We start from the raw sequence: 7495 nt of genomic DNA, 5'->3' as shown, positions 1-7495 counted from the left end.
TCTCTAATGAGATCATCAGAATTAATTCCATCAGACCTATTTAACTCATTTCCCACAAGAAGCCCAAGATACCCAGGTCATCATTCATTCCTGAACTCTAGTAAAAACACCAAAGATTATCTTTTTCTAATCACATTGCAGTAAATTAAGTGTCCTTAAAATTAAGGCAAAGCAACATACAAAAACATATTATTAGAATTGCCCTCATTTAAGAAAACAAAAAAAATAAATTGTAAAGATGGGAAAATTATCTGCAGTAATTTTTTTAATTTTCAAAGGAATTCTTACAGGACTCCCTAAAATATCAAGTGAATTTGGTAAGGTGAAACAATTTGTAAAACTCAAATAACATTCAACTTTGAGCCATGTATATTCTGTGTGACTTGAGGTAACACTGCAGATTCAAACAATAATTGTCGTTAATCATGGATACTTGGGTAGTATGTCACAAGAGAGTGTGATATGACAGGGAGCATTCTAGAATTACTTAGAACCATTTTCACCACAGCTACCTCCAAATAAGTTACTAACCTCTGAGTTTCAATTTTCTCAATCATAAAATAGGAAAAATGCCAGTTTCTTACAGTTAATTGAGATGATAGATGTGGAGATGTATATTGTCAAGGTTTGCAAAATCAGCCAGTATTTTCTTTTATGGACAACCCATAAAAGACATTTTACAATGAAAGCTCAAATTCAGTTTTTAACTTTTGAAAAGTATGTTTATATTTTTAGCAAAAAAACAAAACCAATTAGATGAGTCAAATTAGTATTTGTTTGTTTGTTTTATTTAGCTCCTAGCTCCTGTTAAAGACTTGAAGCAGAAGTCTTAGTGTGATGGTAAGCTTGAAAATTCATATTTCATAATAAATATGAATTCAGTTACATACTAACAAGTATGATTTTTTAAAGCAGCATAATTTCACAACTTGTACATTTAGAACCTTTTCTTTGTCTTAAGCAGATGTATTTTTTCCCCTAATTTCATTATCTAAAAATTATTTGAGTTAAATATAATAATCCGTACTCTTCCAATGTGTTTCGATGTCTTTAGTATCAATTATAGATATTTTTATTTAACCAGTATTAAATAACTCTGTCCATGGTAGCCTAAGATTTCATTTTTGAAAGTATAAATGTACATTCAGATAAACTCACCTGGATTATGTCAGTCTTCCAACTGCTGTCCATTCTCTCTTCTTTCAGATTGATCTCCCTGAAAAAAAAAAGAAAGATTATTTTCCTCTCTTCCTTAAAGTCCATCTCTAAGCCTCCCAGGGATAAAAGAGTGGTTTGAAGGATAGGCTCTGGAGTTAAACTACCTGAATTCTGATCCTGCCAGTGTTCTGACTCTCTGACTCTCGCTTCCCAAATTTATAACTAGAGTAGCTCTAGAATTTCCACTTGGGAGGGCTTTGGACAGCACATTGAAATAGTAAAAATATTGACTATTTGGTTGGAATACACAAAGGCAGTAGTGCAAAATACTAATTTGGTGAGTGAAGCAGTCCATAGTTATTCAGACTTGAGTTTTCATTTTAAAAAGGCCTCACTTGAAGCAGAAAGAGGTTTGTTGACTCTGTCCAAAGGCAAGAATCAGTTTCTCAACAGGTTGTGCTAATTTTGAAAACAAAATGAGCCAAATGTTGATAAAGGAGTAGATGGTCAAGTCTGGATGAAAAGGAGAGGTTTTCTGTTGATTCGTGTGTGTGTATTTTGGGGTGGCAATATATTAAGATATACAGAAGATACTTTCATGGACAGATGTCTAAAAATTCCCTTTGCACAACCAGTTAGACCACCAACATTCTTGACCTTCCCGTTTTCATAAAAAGACACACGAAAGATGAGCTGTTTAATGACACCAAAAGTAGTTCTATAGTTTATAGAAATGAAATAGCCCATTCACAATTATTTGAACACATGATTATTACCAAGATTTTAAAACTCTCAATAATTAAACCAAGAAGTAACTAAAATTGCTTAGCTTGTCCATAATGTCCTTTTTGAAGCATATGGCAACTAGTCTGATCTGTATTCTACAGAAGTGTATTTTATTTTATTTATGAGGCTCACTGAGAAGAGAGGTGCCAAGACCAAGTGTTTTCTTTGGTGCTGGTGAAATTTTTGGAGCTCTAGAAAATGCTTTCATATTGCAATTATTAAATAGAGAATTTTGCTTTGGGGTGCAATATGGACCTACCAGCTCTTTTTGCCCTCAAAGTAAAAAAGCCTAAAACTAGAAGAGAGGAAAGACAGCTCCCTGCCTAAGATTATAGTCATATTCTTCCTTTTCTGTCAGTGGACCCACATGTTCCTTCAAAATGCAGAGAAAATTTTATTCATTTAAACTTTATGCCTATCTGCATACCATACTTGGCTGGTATCTCTGGACACTTGAATTTTGACCTAGTCATCTAGTTCCTCCCTCCTGTCTGTATCCCCAGCTACACTGGGTCTCCATGGGCATGGTTTGTCTGTCCAGATTCTGATGCTTGTTCATTTTCTGCAGTTTGATTTGATCTTGCAAAACTATGATGTTGGACCTCACCCTTAAGAGTCAAAATAATTGTTTCATCTTCTCTGTCTCTGTAGGGAATCTTTTCTTGGACTCTTAAGCTGCCTTCTTCTAAATCTAGACTATGTAAAATTCAGGGATCAGTCATGTTTTTCTGATAGTAAATCATTTATGACTGTTTCCACAACTGTCACAATGTTGGGTTTTTTGTTTTTTGTTTTTTTTTCCTATTATTTCTAATATGGAAGAAAATCCAAGTTTACAGAAAAGATCAGAATCAAAATATCATCCCATAAAAATAAATTTATCATAAGAGAAATAGGAAATACATTCCAAGGACATACATGAAAATTTTCATTTCAGTTCCCTTGATGAGCCATTGACATTGCTACATTGCCTCTATATGTTGTAAAATGGAAATCCTTGTTTTTCTGGCTCAGTTAAGTGAGGTTTGGCTAAGCAAGAAGGAGGTTTGAGGGTAAGCTGCTGAGAAGGAGCAAGTTGTTTTACTTTTTTTTTTTTTTCCCCTTCAGTGCATGGAGAAAGCTTACCAAAGGTAAAATTCAGAGGCTATAGCATCTGCAGAGTTTACTTCTCTCCTTAATTCCTTTGCTCCTGCTTGTTCCTTTCTGTACCAGTTCTTTACATCAGATACTTCCTGTCAGTCTTCTTGCTGGAGCATTAATGGGAACTAGGTAGATATTGCTGCTGTCTCTTGCTCCATTTGGAGAACATCCTGAATTCCCATTTGTCCAGTGACATAACTTGGAGCCTCTTCTCGTAAAAATATAAGATACCCTTTTTTTAAAAAAAATTTTATTCACACACCATACAATCCATCCTAAGTGTACAATCAGTAATAGATACCCTTTGAGTACTTGAGGGCGAAAGTACCTTTTTTTAGTTGAAACTTGCCCAAATATTTGATTATTACGGTTGCCCCTAGACTTTTTGTTCAAGGATTTATTCTTGATATGGGTTCTTTATTTTGTCATCTCAGAGATCTAGATAACATCTTAACAGACTTTTTTGAATGAGGGAAGAAATTGTCATTCAGAGTCCCTTCTAGCTTTCAAATTCAGATATCATAATTATTCTGCTTGTCAAATTTAGCTATGATAGACACTGTTAATCCCCCAGTGGTCATTCACCCTTTCTAGCTGGCAGAGCAAGTTTTCCCCCCTTCCCCAGCTAACAAGGGGTAAAATTTGATTAAAGTCAATTATTCAGAAGTGGTACCATTCCCCGTGCCACTGTTTAAGGTTGGGCCTATAGCCCATTTCAAGCCAGTGAGTCCAGAATGGAGATCTTCTGGGGTACTTGTGGGAAATTTTTCTTTGGTTTTTAATGACAGCTGGGAAGAAATGGTCCTTCTTGAACAGAGTTCTGTCTTCATGTGATGCCTCAAATTGCAGAGTGGTATCTTGGGACCAGGATTGGAGAGGAGAGAGTTCTCATTTTAACCTTGATCATATTTTACGTTATTCTTTGTACCTGTTAAATTGCATTCCTCTGAGTTGGGAAAAAGTCCCTCATTCTACTTCCTTCCAAACCTAAAGCCTTCAAGATTTGGCTCATGGTATTTGAACATCAAAAACAACAAAAAACTTTTCTCTCCATGACCTGGCTCTTGCAGTTGAGATACAGGGCATGGGGAACTATTATATTCGCTATAAATTTCAAAAAGTTAAGGGCTCCAAAGTCAGGAATTTTACTGTCTTTATCTGTCTGCTACCTGAAAACACATTTAGAAAGTTGATGTTATTCCTTAAATGGAATAGAAGAGGCTGAAGGAGGGTAACAGGTGATTTGTGTGGGAAACAGCACTTCTTGGTATGTGCTATAATTTTTTTTTTAATTTTGAAACTCTGAACTGGGTTGACCATTAAAAGTTTAATTGCCAAGCCCCCCAAACCATCATTATAAAGAAAGTTTATTTTAACACTACAATTCATGATACAAGTAAATTCATAGTGTGTGAGCAGCCACTTTATTTAGAATAGAATGATGACCCTTTCTCTAATATAAGTAAATGTAATGCATATATGACTCCACAGTTATATATGTGTTTCGTCTGTCTGACATTGTCTAATATATACTTCATCATTTACAGCATCTTTCACTACTTTTCTAACTCTTCATCTCATCCTTGACTCATATTTTATCCCTATTCTTGTCATCCTCAGCTACACTACAAGGGTAATGGTGTACCATGGGATATGGCTTAGAAATGGGGTAAGACCATTTTGATTACTACTTGGTAACTTCAAAAAACTGAAAGTTAAAAAAAAATTTTTTTTTAACTAAGTTTAAAATCAGAGAAAGAAAAAACTAATGTTAAAGTGCCTGTGGCAAAATGTCCCCATCATAATTCCAGCTTCTGGTAATGGCAGAGTGGCTTGTATCAGACTAACACTCTTACCAATGTTAAGAAATTCAAGATATAATATAAAAACAGCTGTTTCAAGGCACTAAGGTGTGACCATACTCACAGTCCATGCTGTTCACAGGTGATAGAGATTAAGTGGAAAGTGCCCAGTCTGATTGTGTGAGGAGTCTTAGGGGGTCAGAGTTTGGTGCACCTAGAGTGGTTAAAACTGAGGAAGGAAATCCCAAAATTGATGGAGTCATTGTGGGTAGCCACAAACTACCTACAAACTCTCCTTAATTCCTTTTCTGGCTCCTGAACTGTGCATGCACTGAACAAGACTCCAAGGAGCCCTAGGGAAAACAACTAAAAGGCTTAAAAAGATTTCAGCAGCTACACACTACAAAGGAGAGACAGTTTGGAATTCAAGTCCTACCAAAACAGGCTTTCTAAGCAATTCAGGGTTTCCATTGAAAGCTCAGAAGTACCATGCCTTAGGAATAAAAACTGTGAACCAGTACTAAAGGTTACATACTGAGACTAATGAAGCCTAACAACAACAAAAAGTGTCTGCGAGATCAAGGTGATTTTCCAGTAATTATACTAGAAAGAAACTCAACACTATCTTGAGAAGAAAATAGCATATATAATCCACAATTACAAAATATATAAAGAAACAGGAAGCTGTAACACATGATTATAAAAACAGAGCCAAAGACAACTCAGATGTTAGAACTGGCAAACAAGGAATTTAAAATAGTTATGGTAAATATCTTAAAGAATCTACAGGAAAAGATAGATATATATGAGTAAAGAACTAGGGAATTTCAGGAGAGATAAAGAAACTTCTTAAAGAAAAGAACCAAATAGAAATACTAAAACTAAAGAAAAATTTGAACTAAAAAAAAATTCTTGGATAAGATTAATAACAACTTAAAATTAAGTCAAAAGTTATCCAAAATAAAACATTATTTTTTAATAAAGCCTCAGACTTGTGATTCAGAACTAAGCAGCCAAATATACATGTAATTGGAGTCCTAAAGGACTCATAGAAACAGCTATATGAATGGAGCTAAGATTTTAACCATGACCCAATTCTCAGGTTAACCCATGTGTGATGTATGTGTGGGAAAGATCCAAAGGAAATAGTAAAGGCTTTGAAAATTGAACTGAGATTGGAACCACTCAAGACAAAACTTTTAGTCTGAAAATGACTTGGTAGATTGATTGGTTAAGAAAAAAATTTGAATCCTCCAGAGAATTTTAATGGAACCCAGAATCTACACAACATTTAGCAGTCACAATTTCCGGAATAGAATCCAGTATTACTTGGCATACAAAGAACAAGGCAGGTGTGACCAGTTGCAGGGAAACACAATCAATGGATTTCAAAACATATTATACAGCTACAGAAATCATAACTGTGGTATTGGCAAAGGAATAGATACATAGATCAGTGGAACAGAATAGAGACCCTAGAAACAGCTCCACACAAGTTCAGCCAACTGATGTTTGATAAAGTTTCAAAAGCAATTCAGTGGAGATAAGATAGCCTTTTTAGTAAATGGAACAATTGGATATCCATAAACAAAAAAAAATGAACTCTACTTACATACACCTTATACAAAACTTAACTCAAAATGAATCATAGATTTAAATGCAAAGCTTAAAGCTATAAAATGTATAGAAGATAATATAAGAAAATAAACATAGTGACTATTCCAAATTCTGTTGAGGATGCAGAAAAACAATTTCTCATACATTGCTGGTGGTAATGTAGAAAGGTACAGTCACTCTGACAACAAGTTTGACAGTGTCTTTTAGAAACTAAACACACTTATCTAATGACTCAGCAATTTCATTTGTGGGCATTTATCCTAGAGAAATGAAAACTTATGTTCACATAGAAACCTGTACATGATTGCTCATAACAGCTTTATTTGTTATAGTCCAAAATTGGAAAAACCAAAGTGTACCTCAGTAGGTGAATGGTTAGACTGCAGTACATCAATATAATGGAATTCTACTCAGCAATAATAAAGGAATGAATTATTTAGACACAACACAAGTTGGATGGATTTCAGGAGCATTGTGCTGAAGGGAGGAAAAAAGAAAAAGCTGATCTCAAAAGGTGTGATTCCATGGATAGAACATTTTCCAAATGACAAAAATGCAGAAATGGAAAACAGATTAGTGGTTACCAAGGGGTAGGGATGGTGGTCAGGGAGAGGAATATGATTATAAAAGGGTAGCACGAGGGAGATCTTTGTGATGATGGGATAGTACAGTAGGGATGGTGGTCAGGGAGAGGAATATGATTATAAAAGGGTAGCACAAGGGAGATCTTTGTGATGGGATAGTACAGTATCTTGATTGCAGTGGTGGTTACACAAGTCTACACGTATGATTAAGTGACAGATCTGTATACACACATGGTACATTTCCTAGTTTTAATTTTATACCATAATTATGTAAGATTGTAATAACTGGAAGAAACTGGATGAAAGGTTAATAAAGCCTCTTTGAACCATCTTTGCAACTTCTTGAGAATCCATAATTATTTCAAAATTATACTATTTCAATATAAAAAGTTTTTAAAAGTGTAAAAA

Source organism: Choloepus didactylus, chromosome 8, assembly GCF_015220235.1.
Source record: "Choloepus didactylus isolate mChoDid1 chromosome 8, mChoDid1.pri, whole genome shotgun sequence".
Classification (NCBI taxonomy): Eukaryota; Metazoa; Chordata; class Mammalia; order Pilosa; family Megalonychidae; genus Choloepus; species Choloepus didactylus.
The sequence above is the reverse complement of the archived record's forward strand: the minus strand, read 5'-3'. Positions refer to the sequence as shown.